This window comes from Tubulanus polymorphus, chromosome 10 (genome assembly GCF_964204645.1).
Source record: "Tubulanus polymorphus chromosome 10, tnTubPoly1.2, whole genome shotgun sequence".
NCBI lineage: Eukaryota > Metazoa > Nemertea > Palaeonemertea > Tubulaniformes > Tubulanidae > Tubulanus > Tubulanus polymorphus.
In genome coordinates, this window is record NC_134034.1 from 198,206 (window position 1) to 220,504 (window position 22,299).

Below are 22,299 nucleotides of genomic sequence, written 5' to 3' on the forward strand. Positions count from 1 at the left end.
TGAAGACCGTATACTCATTTCCTATCATCAGTGACAAGTAACGGCCCAGACAGTCAGCCCAGTAGCCCAGACAGCCAGTCCAGTAGCCTAGAAAAAACCGCTAGCCTCTCCAGACAGCCAACCTAGTGACCTAGACAGCCAGCTCTGTGAACCAGAAAATCGGCCCCGCAGCCCGGTAGCCCAAACAGTCAGCCCGGTAGCCCAAACAGTCAGCCCGGTAGCCCAAACAGCCAACTCGGGTTCATAGACCGCAGGCATCAAAGTTATCCATAAAACTTAACATAAAACTTGTCATAAACTTAAAAATAAAGATATCGAAGTTCAGAAACGGGTAAGAAATTTATCAGTTTATCACAAACCTGAAATATTATCCGAAATAGAACAATTTCAATAATTTCAGATTGGATATATTCACGTACTGGACACTTGATATAGTGGACTATCGGTTTACAGCTTTACTGGTGCCCTTTGCTGATTGTTGTAACGTGGCTTAAAACTGTATTTGCTTCAAAAATCATACCGTTCAAATTTAAATCGGTTTAATTTTAGACTCTTTTGATTAGGCTTAAAAATAAATGATGATGCCTTCTTTCTCATAATCGACCGGGTCATTTAAATGTAAACTGCCGTAAGATTAATGTATAATCAGTTCATTTCTATAACCGTCGGGTCTCAATAACTTCATCTCAAGTAATGAACAGGGTAGATCAGACAGTGGCCCAATGAACAGGGTAGACCAGACAGTGGCCCAATGGACAGGGTAGACCAGACAGTGGCCCAATGAACAGGGTAGACCAGACAGTGGCCCAATGAACAGGGTAGACCAGACAGTGGCCCAATGAACAGGGTAGACCAGACAGTGGCCCAATGAACAGGGTAGACCAGACAGTGGCCCAATGGACAGGGTAGACCAGACAGTGGCCCAATGAACAGGGTAGACCAGACAGTGGCACAGAGCTCGGTCAACTTTTAAGCTCAGTAGATATAAGAAACGAGGTGTCGATTGTCTTAAGCCTTAAGCCGTTTATAAAAATGAAATAAATTGAATAATTCATTTTACTTTAGTTTGCATAATAGTTTTAAAACATTTTTCTTACTAATTATTAATGTATTACCTTTGTCTGCATCGTGTCTGAAAGCTACTGCTCGTGCTGGTGCTACTGCCGCTGCTGCTGCTGGTACTGCTGCTGCTGTGCCGTGTCCAACACTTCTCTCAACTACAATTCAACTAACACATATATCGAAGTGTCGTCCCACACCCCTTAAATCCACACGTGTCGCTAGCATGTGGTATACGCGGTAAAAAAAATCACCTCATGTTCGATTTAGTATTTTTATTTTTCTCTCAGTCAATGATGGCAAATATTGCGCTGATCGTACCGGATTTCAATGTTTATCGTGTAAATATTGAACGCCGTAGAAAATGGCGTCGGATTCATATGGCGATCGATTTTACGAGACAAATGTTCGTTTAATGTTCAAATTTCAGCGATGAATGAATGGAATTAGACTCGTACACGATCCACTCGCAGTGGATCTCGTGCTGCAAGATCTTTTATAAGGGATCGTTAATTAAAAAAGGGGGAAATTTTACACCAAAATTTTCTGGCTCTAAAGGTGATGTACCCCAACCAAAGGTTACCATCGCCAAAATTAGTCAACTAACCCTAACCCTAGGGTGGGCCGTAACCCTAACCCTAGGGTGGGCCGTAACCCTGACCCTAGCTCGCCTGTAACCCTAACCCTAGCAGGTCTCGAACCTGTGACCTCAATCCTGCCAGCCGAGCACCCAAACCACTAGACCATAGACCAGTAGTAATTGAACGAGTTTGTAAGTTAGACTGGTAAGTGTGGTGACCGGTGACCAGTCAGGTGTGGTGACCGGTGACCAGTCAGGTGTGGTGACCGGTGACCAGTCAGGTGTGGTGACTGGTCACCAGTCGGGTGTGGTGACCGGATAACAATACCCGGTTACATATTTGGGGCTCCTTCCAGTAAAGATGGCTGACTTAATCATTGCAGTAAAGATGGCAGCTATCATAGACTCATTACTCATAAAATAATCATTTTGGAAATTGTCATACAGTTGTTTGCGTTCTCGTGTCAGAATAGCGTCAGTTCATTCCGTCATTTCATCTGCTGGATAATTTATCAGTTGAGATGAGTCGTTTAAATCATGATATAAAACGGTTATTGATTATTTATCATTTTCAGCATCAATCGATCTTCATTATACAATAATCGATCTTAGTTTCCATAACGACCGACATTTATTTATATTAGTTCAGACGATACCTTATTGATGGAAGCCTAGAATGACATCCATCCCATCACATAGTGGTTACGTGGGTTTAATTTGACTCTGAACCCAGTTCCACAATCGTGTGGGTTTATTTTGATTCTGGATCCAGTTCCACAATCGTGTGGGTTTATTTTGATTCTGGATCCAGTTCCACAGTTGTGCGGGTTTAATGTGACGCCCATGTTCCACCCAGCCCCTATATTTCACCATAAGCCATATTTATCGTGTGTTCTGTAATGATTACCTGGAAACGATTTAAATTACTTAGAAATGAAATCGATTCTAATATATAAAAGTTTAATATTCTCACGGGTGTATGCTATTTGTAAATACCTCGCCGTAAGCGTCGTGTGAACTCGTGTGACACAAGTTGTACCAATTAGAGTTAATTAGTTATAAATACTAAGAGGTGGTATTAATGGGTAATTGAGTCAGCGCGGTTGCTGGAAACAGTAACAACAATGTGAAGTGTGTCTGGTGCGAAGGTGATGCTGTAGTTTACACAAAATCCTCTAGGACCGGTTCTTCCTTAGTTGAGACTTAAGTCCAAAAGTCGTCCAAAATCTTAAGACTGGACTTAGACTGTTAGATTTGCTTGAGAACTGAGATGGTACCAACATCCTACAATCTGATTGGTCCAGGAGCTTCATCCTGCAATCTGATTGGTTCAGGAGCTTCATCCTACAATCTGATTGGTCCAGGAGCATCATCCTACAATCTGATTGGTCCAGGAGCTTCATCCTACAATCTGATTGGTCCAGGAGCTTCATCCTGCAATCTGATTGGTCCAGGAGCTTCATCCTGCAATCTGATTGGTCTAGGGGCTTCATCCTGCAATCTGATTGGTCTAGGAGTTCCATCGTACAATCTGATCGATCTAGGGTCATTTGCATAATACATAGCGTGTTTACCTGCGTGGAAGATTTTGCACAAGATTTTGTAGCTAAGAAGACAAGAAACTCAATTGGCTTTGAAGTAGATTTCTGTTAGGTTTATTGTCTCGATCAAAGGGTTTATAATAGATGCGCCGCGCTGCCTGTCACACAGTTACAGCACCAATAATCAATTACCATTTCAAAACATGACAGAATTTTACATTTGAGAAAATTACAGCGATATTCATCGCACGAGCGCGCGCGTATTTAATGGATTTTCTGCAAATGACATTTTGATCATAATCAACTTGAAATGAAGTAAAATCGATATTGATTGACGTTTGAGATAGGTTTCGACGTCGGGAACAGTGTGATGAGGGGATCTGACGCCGGGTTACGACGATGGTTAGATCAGTTTCAGAAACATCATGAAATCCTCGGTTAAGGAGGTCACAGTTCAGTTAATGAGGTCATTGTTTAGTTAATGAGGTCACAATGCAGGTAATGACGTCACTGTTTAGGTAATGACGTCACTGTTTAGTTAATGAGGTCACAATGTAGGTAATGACGTCATTGTTTAGGTAATGACGTCACTGTTTAGTTAATGAGGTCACAATGTAGGTAATGAGGTCATTGTTTAGGTAATGACGTCACTGTTTAGTTAATGAGGTCACAATGTAGGTAATGAGGTCACAATTCTGGTAATGACGTCACAGTTGTATATTATTGTATGTCTAATGAAGACTGTGGCCGTGGCAACCGTGTTATATATTCAAATATAAATTTATCTGACCAGGTCCTTCAGTAACTCGCTCAGTTCGAGACGGCATACAGACCTTTCACGGACCACTCATGCGCGATCTATAGATTGATCGGATAGGTCAGTTTTGGATTGTTCTGGTACAATACAGATTGTTGCTTGTACGACAAGAGGTCACGTTATTGTCACGTGATGACAGTCCGTGACTCAGATCTCTACACGAGAACGTTACAATGAAACAGCGACTAGAAGTAAACCGTATGCGGGTCCTAGTTTTCCTAGGAAGCGGAATACGAATGATTTTGAATCCTAGGAAAAATTCGAAGGTCGCTGGTGGACTGGATCAAAAGCTCCGAGTGAAAGAGTGTGGGCGTCAAAACTACGAGGTATTTTTTTCGATATAAATTGGCAAAGCCTTTGAACTGCGATATTACCGAGGCATCAAACATCGTTTACTGAGCGCCGGACAAAAAAAACCACGTCCTCGCTGTAATAAAACGTCATCATCTCGAATCAATAGAGACTGTGCATCAAAGGTTCTGGGAGCTTAATGGGAAGTAATTAAGCGGGTTAAACCGCCCTCCGGACACGAGACCTATGGCGGCACTATATCCATATACTCGATATAATAGCTCTGTTTAGTGGTGGACTAATTGATTCCCCTCCCAGGAGACTATTCAATCAAACAACTAATGCTTGCTTGAAATAAATAGTTTTTTTTTGCTCGCATCAGGACCGCGACATATCGAATCTACTTAATTAGCTCAGGATAATCTAGGTCTAATCATGGATTATAAAACGTAGGTCTAATTCATTAAATCATGGACCAGTTGTGCAGCTTAGACTTAAGACCAGTCTTAGCTCATCTTAGTTCTATTCTATCTAACAACTCGTAAGACCAGTCTTAACTCATTTTGGTTCTATAGCCAGTCTTAAAACCAGTCTCAAACCAGTCTTAAGACAACTTATAGAGATTTGGGCCATGACTGTGCAACTGATGGCCCCGGGAGAACCAAACCTGGATCCTCGCACACTTCGAGGACCTGGATCCTCGAACACTTCGAGGACCTGGATCCTCACACAGAGGAGGAAAAAACCAGGAAATGTTTTTTACTATGGCATTTGAACGCTGTGTAGACACCTATTTGAGCGATTAAGCCCTGGATTAAATCGACTGAGCCACTGCCGCCCAGGGCCCTGATAAATCCATCCAGGGACCTGCTCAATTAGAAAAACATGAAATAGGGAAAAAAAACATACACAGTTAGTGATAGTAGTTATGCTATCATTTGGTGTATATTGACTGATTCATTTCATATCGAAATTGATCATTGTTGACGACAAACCGAGACCCGCTGCCGGTACCGCTGTCGCTGCTGTCGCTGCTGGTGCTGCTGCCGGTACTGCTGTCGCTGCTGGTGCTGCTGGTGCTGCTGCCGGTATCGCTACTGCTGCTGGTGCTGCTGCCGGTACCGCTGCCGCTGCTGGTGCTGCTGCCGGTACCGCTGCTGGTGCTGGTGCTGTTGCTGGTTAGAGCGCATCGAAAACCAATTGCGTGTGTGAGTGCGTGGTGTTGCGTGTGCGTGTTTGATGGATTTGTAACTGCTAATTGAACATGCTCCGATACGTCACAGCGGAAGTGTGCTGACAGACCGAGTTATCACACGCGGTGAAATACCTGTCATATACAACGCCTTCCTGAATGATCATGATGATATCCCCCAATGACGTCACCGAATCACCCCGTGCTAAGGAATTTGATGATATCCCTAAAAACCTTCCTGTAAAAAACATTGTTCTTTTGATTTATCGTTTAAAAGACGTACAAAAAAATAAACGGACGGATCTCATCGAGAACCCGTTTCCCATTCGCGGTGACAACAACATCCCTGACCCTGACCTTTTACGGGTGAGACCACCCCTGACCCTTTAGGGGGTAGGGGGTTAAAGTAGCGTTATTTTATTGAGGGAAAGTCTTCAAATGTCGATTAAGAAAATATAGGTCAACAGTATTTGTTTCTAATCAATGATCTGAAGACATTTAAAAGTCACAATCGATGTCGACGTTTCTCGGTGAGAACCGGTTTCTATTGAATACGGCGGCCGGGTGTGAACTATATCTGACGCGGTGCGCTGTGTTTGGGACGTTTTAAAGTCCTGCAAATTGTTAACCATACAATAACACATATTCACTCATACAACACCGCGACAGAAATTCCGATAAACGGAACATTGAAACGGCCGCGAGGACGCGGGTTCGTGTGGTAGGTCTCTCCGAGCAGCGAGTAGATTGCGCGCGCGTTGAGAGCTCTGAGGGCGCTGAGATAGTCAGTCAGTGGCGCTGTATCTACTGTCAGTGTGTGTGGCGTGTTTACCCGTTTAGTCCGCGTGTAAATAAATTGTTATCATATCAATTATGACGACGGTTGTACAGATAATAAATAGGTCTGCTGGTCGGCAATGAGACGACACACAGTCACGACACACAGTCAGTACACGGTCCTGATAGTGCGCGCGTAGGCAGCGAGTTCGGGGTGTCTCATAACTGTCTGTCTCTATCAAACAAACTGTCAAACTTTTCTCGACTCTCGTTCGTACAAGGATAACATTTTATAAAAACACTACTTTACGCGGTAACACAAAGTTCTCAAGGATTTATTTCACGGATTTCTATTTATAGAAGTGACTCGGATGGTAGTTTAGGGAATACAGGAATCGCAGGAATTCAGTAAACAGTGAATTCTATTTCGTCAAGAACGAAGCGAATTTTTTATCGCTGAGATATCGAATATCTGGTATTGTTGCGCATGCGCGCGCGTGTGTTCGGGTGCAGCGACAACTTGCAGGAAGTTTGTAGCAGTTTAAACTGTGATCTGACAGAGCGTCAACTGACATCAACAGTGTGAACAGGATTGGACTGTGTACTGATATCTGTGACTAAAACTATATCAGAATTATTTCCATCGAGATACATCAGTTATTGGTTACGGTAAGTGTTCTCTCCGCCTCCACTAACCACGTGCTGGCTGGTGTAGTATATTATAAATTGATTTATGTTTCGGGTCAGAGCGATTGTGATCTAATCGCTATTCATTGAAAACAATCAACTGACTTTTTCTTTCTGTATCAAAACGACATTCCGTGTATAGAAATAACGCTTTAAATAGATTTGGGGAAAACGTATTTCCGAAGTTGAGTATTAGTGATGACACACTACCGCAGCTACACGCAGTTCTATCACACCCGCAATCTAACAACATTCATTCTAAAACAAGGAAGTGATTCACAGAAACAGGTCCTCCCACTCACCACAACTAGTTTCACAGATTTACACTAGGTGGCGTTCATTCACACAGAAACAGGTCCTCCCACTCACCACAACTAGTTTCACAAATCTACACTAGGTGGCGTTCGATAACTAAGCCTGGGTGTTTAAATCTTGGGCGAGTTTGGAAACCTTGGGAAATCTTTGTCTCCGTGAGGATACAGGCCCAAAGTGTTACCCAACAACATTTACAAGGTGCTGCACCCTGCGAACTATCCCTGGCACGCGAGGCGTGTTTATATCCAGACATGTGGATTATGGAGAAAAAAAAAATCTACATCAAACGATTAGTCACTAATTACTGGATAAAACCATCCGGTATTAATACCTCCTAACAACGACCTCCACACGACCTCCACACAACCTCTCCTAGACCTCCCTCTAATCGACTATTAAGGACGGCCGAATACAAACCGGTACTGAGAGTGGATGTCTACATGTAAACAATCAGTCTAAACAATTTACATCTAAATGGAAAATTCTTTATGATTATGTTGATATATGATAGGGTTATATTTCATATCTCTCCGGTGTAAAGTACTGATTGAGACCGTCTGCTCGCTACACACAGACCGATATCAGTGGAATATCAGTTAAACAATGATGGCTTTTAAAATGAATATACTACAAGAGTTAATCGATGCCCCTTTACTGTGCGGGTTTAATATGATTCTGAACCCAGTTCCACAGTTGTGAGCTCTGAATCCAGTTCCACAGTTGTGAACTCTGAATCCAGTTCCACAGTTGTGTGGGTTTAATTTGACTCTAGATCCAGTTCCACAGTTGTGAACTCTGAATCCAGTTCCACAGTTGTGAACTCTGAATCCAGTTCCACAGTTGTGAACTCTGAATCCAGTTCCACAGTTGTGAACTCTGAATCCAGTTCCACAGTTGTGTGGGTTTAATTTGACTCTAGATCCAGTTCCACAGTTGTGAACTCTGAATCCAGTTCCACAGTTGTGAACTCTGAATCCAGTTCCACAGTTGTGTGGGTTTAATTTGACTCTAGATCCAGTTCCACAGTTGTGAACTCTGAATCCAGTTCCACAGTTGAGTGGGTTTAATTTGACTCTAGATCCAGTTCCACAGTTGTGAACTCTGAATCCAGTTCCACAGTTGTGAACTCTGAATCCAGTTCCACAGTTGTGTGGGTTTAATTTGACTCTAGATCCAGTTCCACAGTTGTGAACTCTGAATCCAGTTCCACAGTTGTGAACTCTGAATCCAGTTCCACAGTTGTGTGGGTTTAATTTGACTCTAGATCCAGTTCCACAGTTGTGAACTCTGAATCCAGTTCCACAGTTGTGAACTCTGAATCCAGTTCCACAGTTGTGTGAATGGAACACTGTAGTGGATGGTACAACGGAAACAAACACTTGTATTTTATACGAAAGTTTATTCAGCCACTTGTGGCTTGTCATAAAATCATTTTCATTTTTTGCTTATAAAATCTAAACAAATGAAACATAAGGTTTACAAACAAAGTTTCAGCAGCGCAAATATTGACTCGATAATAAATAGACACTCAATATTTCAATATAGGCTGAAACTCGGTTGAAATGAGTTCATTTTATAAAAACTGAATTTCAAGCAGTTTTGAATGGTTTGAAGAGAAAAGAGAGAGAGGAGAGTGACGAGTGAGAGGAGGGAGCGAGGGAGAGAGAGAGTAAGAGGAAGATGAAGAGAGAGAGAGGGCCACAGAATGAAAATGTTGGATCCAGTAAACACAAACCTATAGATAAACGTAGATAAATCATTCGGGTTTTGTTTTACTGATTTCAAATCAGAGAAAATCGACTTCATTTTGTGAATTTGAACTCATATGATTTTGTTGTTTTTGCCCGCAAGAAAAAATCTCATCAGTTCAGTAGTAGCGGCAACTGATGTGACATAAAGCGATGTAATTACAATGTAACCAGTGTATATATTTACATTGTGCACTCGCGCTATTGTGAGTTTACTGGGAAAAAGCAAATAACGATTTTCAGATAGTAAAAAAAAAGCAGTGAATTAAGTGCACCGCGCGCGCATCTACGCAATAATGCCGGTAGTTCGTATTTCGTCGCGTCGGTAACAAAGCGAGTTTTAACGACGGGTTTTCCCGACGGACGACACGGCGACTCGTCGCGCGCCGTCGCCGCCGCCGACATTTATATCGGTTTAATAGATACTGCGAGAAATACAGCAGAAAAATGGAATCGGTCCCCAGTGGCGCCATCTGATTGCGAGATGGCTTGAACAATGTCCGCCAGACATGTGGCTAAAATGTTTTGTTAGTACCCAGATACAACCGAGGGGTCAGTTACAGGTCGGGGAGGCAGGCTTGTTTTGTTAGTACCCAGATACTACCGACAGGTCAGTTACAGGTCGGGGAGGCAGGCTTGTTTTGTTAGTACCCAGATACAACCGAGGGGTCAGTTACAGGTCTATCACCACTGGTAGTTGATGTCCTAGTACACACTGGCGACACCTGGTGGATCCTCTTCACGCCACTAATAGAATCCTCTCTATCACCACAGGTAGTTGATGTCCTAGTACACACTGGCGACACCTGGTGGATTATCCTCACTTGATGCTCAATAATAGTTTTCGAATATATATTTTATGAAATGATGTTTAATCACGTTGTGAATATGAACCACGCCCTGATTTATATTCAATCCGCTGTAGCAGTTTAAAATGCGTCTCTCTCTGTTTTAAAACTCAATTCGCAACAAGCGATTATCATTCATCAGTCATTCGATATCATTCATCAGTCATTCGATATCATTCATCAGTCATTCGATATCATTCATAAGTCATTCGATTATCATTCATCAGTCATTCGATAATTTGCGATTCCACTTGGGAAACTGTTAAACCGGATCCAGGGGGGTCATGTTTCACAATCGAGACCTAACAATCAAAAAGTTGTTACAGGGCTAAGTTTCACAAAAAAAGTTAAACTCAGATTTTTGGTGTAATTGCCATTGGTTACTTCATGTTTTCAATGAGGACAACAATTCAAACTTAACCGTTTCAAGCTTACAGTTTTTCGTGAAACTGGGCCCTGGTCTCGAGTTGATTGACAATGAGTTTAGACTGGTCTCAAATCTGAGCGATGACTATTTATGGAACTGTATCGACTGGGGTCTGGTTAGACACGCAGTCTGTCTGATTGAGTACCGGTACTATATTCTCTGCCTGTTTATAGCAATGTCAATAAACTAAACGTGGATATATATTTGAAGTAATGTTCGACGCTGTCGTCAGTTGGTTGACACATCCTCAAATGTAGTCAATATCAGCCCGAGGAATGCTATCAGTTTTATGGCCGCGAATATTTCAATGATTTTTTTTCAAGTGGTGCGCGATGGATTTCGACAGATTTCGTAGTTAATGACGACGGCGGTGACGGTTGATGCTGATGAGAACACGCGTTGATAATTGACGGGCCGGAAATACGCTGCCGTCGTCACTATGGTAGCGTGACCTTGACGACAGTAACTAACAACTAAAGAAAGACGACATGTTTTGCATTTATACAGATTCATATAATACACATACTAATATCCTCCCATCTTTTCCTCCTCCCCTCCTCCTCTCTCCTCCCCTCCTCCTCCCCCTCTCCTCCCTCCTTCCTCTCCTCCCCTCTCCTCTCCCCTTCCCCTCTCCTCTCCCCTTCCCCTCTCCTCCCAACCTCTCCTCCCCCTCTCCCCTTCCCCTCTCCTCTCCCCTTCCCCTCTCCTCCCAACCTCTCCTCCCACCCTCTCCTCCCTCCTTCCTCTCCTCTCACCCTCTAAATAGACACTTTCCTGCACAAAATAGGAATTTTCCAACAGAAAAAGGTACAAGTCTTCTAAAAAAGAGAAAATTATGACAAAAATAGCCTCAACCTCCCAGTTCTGCCGGCCCTAAAAACAGCCATAACCCGTCACTGTGTCTCCATAACCCTAGGGCTCACCAGTAACCCTAACCCTAGCTCGTAACCCTAACCCTAGCTAGCCCATAACCCTAACCCTAGCAGGACTCGAACCCGCGACCTCCAACATACCAACCGAGCACGCTACCCACTAGACCATAGATCAGTAGCGACTGTCTGAGTTTGTAAGTTAGTCTGCTCAGTGTGGTGACCTGGTGACCAGTCAGGTGTGGTCTCTGGCGACCAGTCAGGTGTGGTCTCTGGCGACCAGTCAGGTGTGGTCTCTGGCGACCAGTCAGGTGTGGTAACTGGTGATCAGTCAGGTGTGGTAACTGGTGACCAGTCAGGTGTGGTGTCCGGAGACCAGTCAGGTGTGGTAACTGGTGACCAGTCAGGTGTGGTAACTGGTGACCAGTCAGGTGTGGTAACTGGTGACCAGTCAGGTGTGGTAACTGGTGATCAGTCAGGTGTGGTAACTGGTGACCAGTCAGGTGTGGTAACTGGTGATCAGTCAGGTGTGGTAGTAATACCCGCTTTCATTCTCTATGAGCAATGTAAAAGTTTTAGGTTCTCTTAGTTTTAAATATCACTATGTAAAAGTTCAGAGGCTGCATATATAAACTCCACAACCAGGAAGGGTTTACAGAACAGCCGAACAGCAGCAGCAGCAGCAGCAGCAACAGCAGCAGCAGCAGCGGCGTGAAATACAATAATATTTATAATTCAATGATACGTAAGTTCGAGATGTAAGCACTAATATTTAGTCTATGATATAGCTGTAAGGAACTGAGGATATCTTTGTTTGTTTGCTGGGGGGGTTCTCTATACAGAGTACTGTATATTCCTACTCTGTACTCTATATATATAATGAACCATAACGACAATAATTTCTGATCTTTTTATCATTGATTGTACGGAAACATATGTTTGATATTTTATGAGAAATTGATTATTACGATACATATGTCCAACATTTTATTACCACGGTGAATATATATAGACTTAAACGCCTGGGATTTTCTGCGTTTACGAAAAGCAATCATATGAGTAAAAAGTATTGAATAATTTCCGGCCTCACTGAAACATCGCCATGTATTCAAATACTACAGTCATCTGCCAGAACTATGTAGGGCCTAATTGATTGTCATTACAGATATATGCAGGGGCCAAAAAAAATCTACAAATTTCTCACATTTCAATTTAACAATTCTTTTTGTTGGAAAACAATACCGTACAGGGGCTGCAGTTGCTGAAAAGTTGGTAAAAGATAACCAGCAGATAAATACCATCTAGTAACAATAAACATTTAATTGTCACTATGTCAACTATCCACTGGTTATCTCAACTGCTGCGGTCTCAGTTTGGTTGTTGGTCCCTGATGATTGATACATAGTGGAAAGTTTAAAAGTTGTCAAAGTTAATCGCTGGATTAACTGAAATAGTGACAATTAACTGTTTCGTGTCGGTTAGCCCATATACGGTTAAGTGATTGGGCCCCATATGTTTGCATCATTCCCCTGGTCAAGGGATATTTCACTAACCAAATTGTGACATATATAAACTCGGTGTGCGACGCGAGGCCTGAAGCAGCAGTTTCCAATGCTCTAGAGACTGATAGTGAGATAAACCAATCCGACATCGTTCACCACAGTAACCGTATTAAAGGTTACAACGGTATCAGCCGCTATTCGATTTCTGTGAACCAGCTCAGTTTGACTTTCAAATGCGATTATCTCAAGATATTCCGCATCATATCATTTACAACTGTGATATTGTCGACATGATGATAGACTGGGCTCAGACACGTCCAAAAACATTTCATCTGATCGGCCCTAGTTCAAAATTGGACTCGGAATTATGTTCTTAAGTTGTTAGATTGATTATAGAACCAAAATGAGCTTTTAAATTGGTCTTATGTTGTTAGATTAGTTATAGAACTAAAATGAGCTTAGACTGGTCTCAAGTTGTTAGATTGGTTATAGAACTAAAATGAGCTTAGACTGGTCTTAAGTTGTTAGATTGTCTATAGAACAAAAATGAGCTTAGACTGGTATGTGAATCATAACCGGTAAACGGTACCTCATGACATCACGGATTATTGGCTATAAATGGAAGTGCTTTAACTGGGACCGTATCTCGGTTAAAACCCCTCATTTTAACGGCGCGATATTGTGGAGCACTTCAATAACAGTTCTAAGTGTTACTGTGAGTGGCTGTTATGAATTCAACAATAGCGTTTCCGGTTGCAGTTGCACGGTTACTGTGTAGCAGCCGTGGCAAGCAGGGATAGAAATAATCAATTAAATTCCTTTTCCGCACTTCACACCGTAATGACTTTAACAACCCGATCGATATGGTCTCCTCGACCAATCAGATCACAGTATTCAGCCGTACAAACGCCAAGCAGTAACCCAGATACTGGACAAGTTGTGGACTATCATCTGCCAACAGTCAGATTAAACCCACACAACTGTGGAACTGGACTCAGAGTCAAATTAAACCCACACAACTGTGGAACTGGGTTCAGAGTCAAATCAAACCTACACAACTGTGGAACTGGACTCAGAGTCGAATTGAACCCACACAACTGTGAAACTGGACTCAGAGTCGAATTGAACCCACACAACTGTGGAACTGGACTCAGAGTCGAATTGAACCCACACAACTGTGGAACTGGACTCAGAGTCGAATTGAACCCACACAACTGTGGAACTGGACTCAGAGTCGAATTGAACCCACACAACTGTGGAACTGGACTCAGATTCGAATTACACCCACACAACTGTGGAGTTGGTGAAAACCTAAGCTAAACATTGTCCTCCAAAAGCAAGGACCAGACTGAACTTAATCTCATATGCAAAGTCTAATTGCTGTCAGAGGAATTAATAATATGAAATTTCAAATGATATTCATGTGAATATTTCTATATAGAACCGCAGTTGTTTATCGTCTGTACTGCGACTTCACAATTCATCATAAATACTATATTAAATACAGATACATTTATCTATATCTATATGTGAGCTGCTTGTATATAATGTGTATATTGAAGGAATGTTGTATGGTAGAATTTGACGTTAAGTGGCTTCACAGGAAACACTGCGTACGAAAAATGAAGTGATCATTGAATATATCACCGATTAAATATCAATCGATACTAATGTAATAAAATAACGCTTTAACGCTCGACTATAGAGAATGATGGAGCCTGGAGATATTTGAAATGTCAGTCACGATGTGACTCGTCGTGTCGTCTGTTTTACGATGCTCGTGTTGATGGTCGGTTACCCGCCTGCGGTTATGTTGTACATACGGTTATAAAATTCCACGGTTATTCTTAAAGAAACGTCTTATATTGATATTTGAGTCTGCCGCAGTTAGATGAGATTCCCTTGTTGAATGTTTCAATAGACGCCGCCGTTATCTGCTTTAGCAGGACGTACGCCTGGAAACGCTACTGTGGCAAGTGAGGACCCGCTAGGGGCGCTTGCGTGAAGTCAGTCTTCCAAGCAGCGCTACTGTGGCAAGCGAGTATCCGCTAGGGGCGCTTGCGTGAAGTCAGTCTTCCAAGCAGCGCTACTGTGGCAAGCGAGTATCCGCTAGAGGCGCTAGTGTGAAGTCGGCCTTCTAGACAACACTTTTGTGGCAAGCGAGTATCCACTAGAGGCGCTAGTGTGAAGTTGGCCTTCTAGACAACACTTTTGTGGCAAGCGTGTATCCGCTAGAGGCGCTAGTGTGAAGTTGGCCTTCTAGGCAACATTTCTTTGGCAAGCGAGCATCCGCTAGAGGCGCTAGTGTTTGGTCACTAAGGAGACTGTAATTGTTACAATAAATACAGAGTGTTAAATCAATCAGCGATGAAAGAGATGGGAAGATAAAAGTTTGCGTGCAGCGGCAGCGGCGATGGCGACGATGGAAGCTTTCTCGGTTGAATGGAGAGATGGCTGCAAGTTCGTGACGATTTGATAGAGAGAATTCCTTCAGTCTCATTAGTAGCAAAACCACAGACACGAAAATTGTTACCGGTCTGTGAGAGATATAGGGAGGGGAGAGAGAGGAAATAGACGGGGAGAGAGAGGGGAGGGAGAGGAGAGAGGAGAGGGGAGGGGAGGGGGAGAGAAGAGGAGAGAGTCAGAGAGAGGAGAGGGGGAGGGAGAGGAGAGAGGAGAGGGAGAGAGGAGAGGGGAGGGGAGGGGAGAGAAGAGGAGAGAGTCAGAGAGAGGAGAGGGGGAGGGAGAGGAGAGAGGAGAGGGAGAGAGGAGAGGAGAGAGGAGAGGGGAGGGGAGGAGGAGAGAAGAGGAGAGAGTCAGAGAGAGGAGAGGGAGGGAGAGAGGAGATGGGAGGGGTGAGAGTCAGAGAGAGGAGAGAGGGGATCTATCTATCACTTCAGTATATGTATATATATAGCATGGTTAAAACGGATTATGATTTAATCCGATTAACGGATTAACGCGTAGCCCCGTACGATTATAGCCTGCGGGCTATACATGTATGAATACATCAAAAATGTAATTCATCCGATTATAAATTCTACCAATAACAAGAAAGCAAGGCTTATTACATATACGCCTACCTAACTGTGTAAACCGGTAAAGAATATTAAGAATTGGCTCTCGATGAATTTTGCGATTTTATTCTTTTTTGGATTAATCAATTTAGTATACAACAGGACAGAGAAGGGGAGAGGGGGGGGTAAAGTTGACATCTCTTTGGTCTACATAAAACGAACCCGTGGTTTTTCTAAAAAAAACTGTCCGTTGGACCGTTTTTCATCGGTCCAAAACGTGGCGTTATAACGGAGCACTTTTGCTGTAAACTGAACATTTTTTTCACGAAACTAGGTCGAACACCTGGGTATATTCGACACCAGCCCCTGGACCTAAATGCGCGTATAGAATTCTCGGAAGGGGAACGCGCGCAGGGGAGTTCGTTGTGTGATTGAATTAGCGCTCACTTTGTTTTTGTTCGTTCAAACAAACGGGGTTTCTTTTAAAAAAAACAATGGCGTTAAAAACCTATCAGCGAATTAGGAGAAATGAAGTTGATTTCCTGGGAAAGAATTTTCTTGGAAAATGAGTTTGATGTCGTCGCGTAAGAATCGACACGAGGTGTTTCTCTCTCCGGAGAAACTGTGAAGACTTTCAGCTGCGAGACCGGTTGTTGTTCATTCTACTCATTCTAATTCAATGGAAATTTGGTCGAAAAAATCCAACTTTTTCCTCAGCCCCGGAGCCATCCCTCGGACAATCTGTAGCCCCGGAGCCATCCTTCAGACAGTCTGCAGCCCGGAGCCACTCCTCGGACAATCTGCAGCCCGGAGCCACCCTTGTTGATAGCTTGCGGGTAGCAGATTTGTTTGTTTCTGTATTTGACTCTGGTCTGGTTGCGCGGTTAGTGAACCCTCGACTGCCACAGCCTGCTCTCTACATGAAACGATCGACTAATGGCGAACATTAACGAAATGAGAGCAATTTGCGTGCGACTTGTCATAACCACCGCAAACAGAGAGAGAGAGAGAGAGAGAGAGAGAGAGAGAGAGAGAGAGAGAGAGAGAGAGGCTGAGTAATTCCTGAATAAACCGTGACTATAAAATATCACGTAGAACAAAGTGGGCATGAAACAGCAGGTGCCCCTTCCAGTCTATCGACGAGCAGGTGCCCCCTCAAGTCTATCGACGAGCAGGTGCCCCTTCCAGTCTATCGACGAGCAGGTGCCCCTTCCAGTCTATCTACAGTGACCACCACTGCAGCCACATTCGTGCAAGAGAAAAGATGTAATTGATACCAAGTGAACTTCTTCACGACGACTTCTCCTAAACCGTGGAAGCCTCAGAGATAAGAGCGACTGCTGATAACGGCGCGGAGTCTCCGACGGCCGGTGCACTCGGCGGTGGCACTCATATTTCATGTAAAAATCAATAATTGTAAATTCCTATTACTGTCGCGTTTGAATTATTGCATCTCTGAATCATATACAGTAGCGGCAGTAGCAGCAGCAGCAGCAGCAGCAGTCTCTATCTCTCCATCAAACTGCGCCGATCAAACCGTGACGCTATGAATATCAAACGATGTGGGCTACCATTAACAACCAGAGCTGCGCGACCAGCGTGAGGGGACCCGCTCGTCCTGATAGCGTGAGGGGACCCGCTCGTCCTGACAGCGCGAGGGGACCCGCTCGTACTGACAGCGTGAGGGGACCCACCCGCTCGTACTGACAGCGTGAGGGGACCCACTCGCTCGTACTGACAGCGTGAGGGGACCCGCTCGCTCGTACTGACAGCGTGAGGGGACCCGCTCGTCCTGACAGCGTGAGCTGACCCACTCGCTCGTCCTGTTGTCTGTCGCTGCTGCTACCGCTAAATAAAGAGCAGCAATCTCATAAAATATGGTGATGGTTTGATATACAATCGGTGTTATATATCATTGTATAATGTGATCTCTAACAAGCGATGGTCGCACAGCGCAGAGCATACAATAAAATGGTCATGTTTTTGTTATAAATATTTATTACTACAGATTCATCAACACTGGCTTGTTGTTAGGGCTGTGAGGGGAGTGTGGGGAACTGTGTGGACAGTGGGGGAGCTGTGGGGGAACTGTGTGGGGAACTGTGTGAGGGCTGTGTGGGGACTGTGTGGGTTGTGGAGAGCCACCAACCAATCAGTTCTCATGTTACATTTCCACCAACCAATCAGTTCTCGTGTTACATCACCACCAACCAATCAGTTCTCTCGTTACATCTCCACCAACCAATCAGTTCTCGTGTTACATCACCACCAACCAATCAGTTCTCTCGTTACATCTCCACCAACCAATCAGTTCTCATGTTACATTTCCACCAACCAATCAGTTCTCTCGTAACATCACCACCAACCAGAAATTGACCAATCGCTGGGACTGAGACCAGGGACTGAGATAAAATGAGTACCTATCGAAATCGACTGAAATATTTGCATATTTGTCTCGAATTCGGACCGAAACTCGGCAGTGTAGCAGACGAATCACTTCTTCATAAAATTGTATTCTTAAAACAGACGCCTGGACACGTGTTAATGTTGCGCTCCACGATTCCGGAAAACAACTAGCTGTAAAACCGTCGCTGCACCGGCGGAGAGTCTGTCGATCTGTCGATATCAGCCATCAGTACCGGCTCGACTGTTCGGGTCGACAGTCTCGCCGAAAGAGCAAATTGATTTTATGTTGGAGAAAAAAAAATCACTTAGTTTATATGAACGCGCGGCTGAGTGGATGTCGGGTTTGTTATTGCAATCGACGGTTCAGTAGAGAGTTAATGGCTGTAGTTTTCAGACTCGGATAGTACATTGTGCTGCCAGTATTATGAATGTCCATTTAGCAGCCGACAAACAGCGAGCACTACTGCAGCACTTGACACGATTATAGCAGCGATATCGATGTCTAAATCGTTATGTCCCTGGGCGTAAAAATTACCGGTTCCACCCGGTACAAAATTGGGAAGGCTCCGATTCCACCGAACAAACCGGTTTTTATTGTGGGATTTTCTACACATACTCGTCACAACACGGAATATAGTGTTTTATCATCAGTCTCTAGAAAAAGCACACGACGTTCTCTGTGCCAGTTGCCGAAAATGTACTCTCTAGTGAAGATAATCCCGGATCCGATGTAAAGTCTAATTATTATGTAACTACTGGACTCTGTTAATGCAGCCTCTCAATGTAAACCCGCACAGTCATCAACTCGACTTATCGTCGATAAAACATGACCCAATACTAAATCATCAGTTACAACACGCCGTGGTTCACATAATGATAATTGCCTCCTGAAACGTGCCGTGCACTGAGCCGGAGCCGACCGCCCGACTGTAAATGGAGAATGTTACTATTGTAGGAGATACTGATACTATTATTATGTTAGTATTAGCCATCGATCGAGATCACATTTGACCCGCGTCGCTGCCGTTAATCAGTTTGACCGATTCCGACCACACTGTAGTGTATATCTCGTTAGTAACGATCCGTGTTGTAACGTTACCCGTCGAGTAATCTCTACACGACGGATCAGGAAATGTTACGACTCAATCTCTCTCAGTCAGCTACAAGCAGACGATACTGTTATTGATTGTTATGTAGCTGTTAATCAGGCAGCAGACATGTGTCTGTGTCGCCGGTATAAAAACAGATATAAGTGTCATTGATTCACTTGATTTGGTCCATGGCCCATTATCACATCAATGAAACTATATCCATCGATTGCAGGAAAATATAAACTGATACATTCTCAGTCTCAATCTTCTTTCTCTTTATGCTTTGGTACATCTACAACTTCTCTTCCCTTCTTCTGTGCCTCTCCCTTCTCTCTCTCCCTTCACTATCTGTACGGAAGGACTCTCCTCTCTTCTCTCTCGACTTCTCTTATTTAATGCATGTTATATTGCAGTGATATTGCGGCTGATATCAAGAAACTGCTCTCATACCGGGTTCACCATTCAAACCTCTCTCACTGTTTCCTCTCCTCCCCTCCCCCTCTCCTCCTCTCCCCCTCTCCTCCTCTCCCCCCTCTCCTCCTCTCTCCTTTCTCTCTCCTCCCTCACCCTCTCCCTCTCCTCTCTCATCTCCCTCTCTCCTCTCTCTCCCTCTCCCTCTCCCTCTCCCCCTCAGCTCTTCTCTCCCTCTCTTTCTCCCCCTCTCTCCCTCTCTCCCTCTCTCCCTCTCTCTCCCTCTCCCTCTCCCTCTCGCTCCTCCACCCCTCATCTGATAACATAGACCTGTATAACATGGATCACTAATCAACAATCCGGGGTTCCTTCTATCAAAGTAACTGATTAAACAGACACATACGCAGACGGGAATCCTGTTTTTATTCCGCTGTGACCAGACGTCTTTTTCCGCCACGCCAGTCTCATCCATCGTCAATCCATTCTCTTTTCTTCTCTCAACCGTAGAATAGAAGCGAGTTCGCGGTAAGCATCAATCTGATAAATTATTTCAACTGTCCAGGGGCGCAGACCGACTACACAGATCTTATCATTATGATTAAGTTTATTCTTCCGCCGATTCTGCGGATTTTCTTCGGTTTCTTTTCGCCGAACAACTCCTCGCGACGACAAAGGTTTGCTCCGAAAATAAACAAGTTATGAGAGCCAGCCTTCGTCATGGGAATCCAACCGAATCGTTGTATTTTGGGTTAATGCGGGATTCGAACCGAATCGAGATGTAAAGCGCACGTGTTCATCAATCACTCGCTTTATTGACAATGTTGTGATTCGTGTTAATTTGTACAAAGATACTTCAATTATGAAAATGTGCAATTTCCGGAAAATCGTTTCATGCAGAACAAATAGATCATTTCATTGCGCTCTCGCTCTCGCGCAGTTCTCGCGATATCCCTCGAGAACTCTACACTGAAACAACCGAACGCGATCCAAATGGATGTCTCTGGATTTAGATTCACAGTTGTGTGGTTTTAATTCGTGTATCCAATGTCTTTGCATCTGAATCAAACCCGCACAAATCGTATTAAAATTAGACCCACGCAGGAGTATTGGATTGGATCTAATCCTGGCTCAACTGTGGAACTGGGTCCACAGTGAAAATAAACCCACACAACTGTGGAACTGGATTCAGAGTCAAATTAAACCCACACAACTGTGGAACTGGATTCAGAGTCAAATTAAACCCACACAACTGTGGAACTGGGTTCAGAGTCAAATTAAACCCACACAACTGTGGAACTGGGTTCAGAGTACAATTAAACCCACACAACTGTGGAACTGGATTCAGAGTCAAACTAAACCCACACAACTGTGGAACTGGGTTCCGAGTCAAACTAAACCCACTCAACTGTGGAACTATATGCTTTTATTGTCAGTACATACCCGCACGCATCCTTGCAATGCAAGCACGCAAACACGCACACAAACACGCACACATTGTAGGCTTCAACATTACGTATGGTTTTTGTCACATCAATATTGTACAAATTGATTGGTCTGTTTGAACTTGTATATAGATACACCGTGGAGAGAGAGAGAGAGGACCGACAGATATACGAAATGGAAATCGATTAACTTTCAAACATCTGTCGACGTCCCTTCTCCGTCAAATCACATTCGGGGATTTACAAACATATTCTGCTGACCTGCTGTACTACTGCACATCACTATCTGATTACATCTCCTGCTGTTCTATTGAACACTAGATATCTCTTTCGATCTCTCATCGCGCGTTCTTTTCAAAAACAACGCCAATTTTTTTCGGGAAATTATTCTTTTGAATTTCTCTTTGATGTCGCCGCCCAAGCGCCAGGAGATTGGATTTAGATGCACTGAAATTGCCTATGATTTTCCAAAACCTTTACAATTGGCTTCTTTTATACGACGCTCAAGCTCTGCGGGCCGAATACTTATTTCGAAATGTTTATTTCTTTGTGCCCATGGCTTCTCCTCCGTTCACCCTAATACACCTCGTTCGACTCCTCATCCCGATATCGTATCCACTGTGGATCTAAGTGGATAGCCCGTTAAACGATAGTAATTTTGATCCACTTCAGTCGTGGTGTATATAACGACGTGTATTATTGCGTGAGAGTCCTTTCAAAAAATATTTTATATCATCTGGCAAGTGACGTCATCAGTCACTGTGATCTTTCGTTATTGTGTGTGTCACAGTGTGTATTAGTACGCGTGTGCTCAGCGATTTGCGAGGCGCTACTTTTATCTGATGCGTGGCACTGGAGTGAAGTTTCAGGCGACACCTCGCGCAGGCGCAGTCGCTCGAGTAGGAGATTTATAAACGGATCGTCCACTTTTCCCGTGAATTGAAGTTTTAAACCTTTTCTAACATGGAATAAAACCTAGCTGCCTTAAATTGAAAGGATTTCGTTGGTAAGAATTTATTTTTATTTTTCAATTATTTATGAAACGAACTTTTGGAATTAATGAAAAATTTGGAATAAGTTATAACTGATTTATTTCTTATCTAATTTCACCCGATCTTCACAAAGCATTCGATAAAGTAATATCAGCTGAAGAGTGATTATTGTTCAATTACTTGACGCCTAGTGGTTTTGAAGTTTGAACCGGGACATTTTCAAATCTAAAATGACTTTTGATTAATTTTTATTGTCTTGAAGGCGTTCGATAAGGTCGTTCGCAAAA

The 22,299-nt window shown here is 43.5% G+C and overlaps 1 protein-coding gene across 4 annotated transcripts in view; it reads left to right on the forward strand.

Moving 5' to 3' along the window:
* Positions 1-6,173: 6,173 nt before the first annotated feature.
* The window catches only part of LOC141911671 (polypeptide N-acetylgalactosaminyltransferase 5-like), a 33,564-nt gene continuing 17,438 nt past the window's right edge, over positions 6,174-22,299 (forward strand). For 2 of the 4 annotated variants that reach the window (XM_074802668.1, XM_074802669.1), the window contains exon 1: positions 6,175-6,926. The gene's annotated coding sequence lies outside the window, so the exon portion shown is untranslated. Of the gene's footprint in view, positions 6,927-22,299 lie in introns of all 4 variants that reach the window. The other 2 variants (XM_074802667.1, XM_074802670.1) reach the window with 2 other exon arrangements.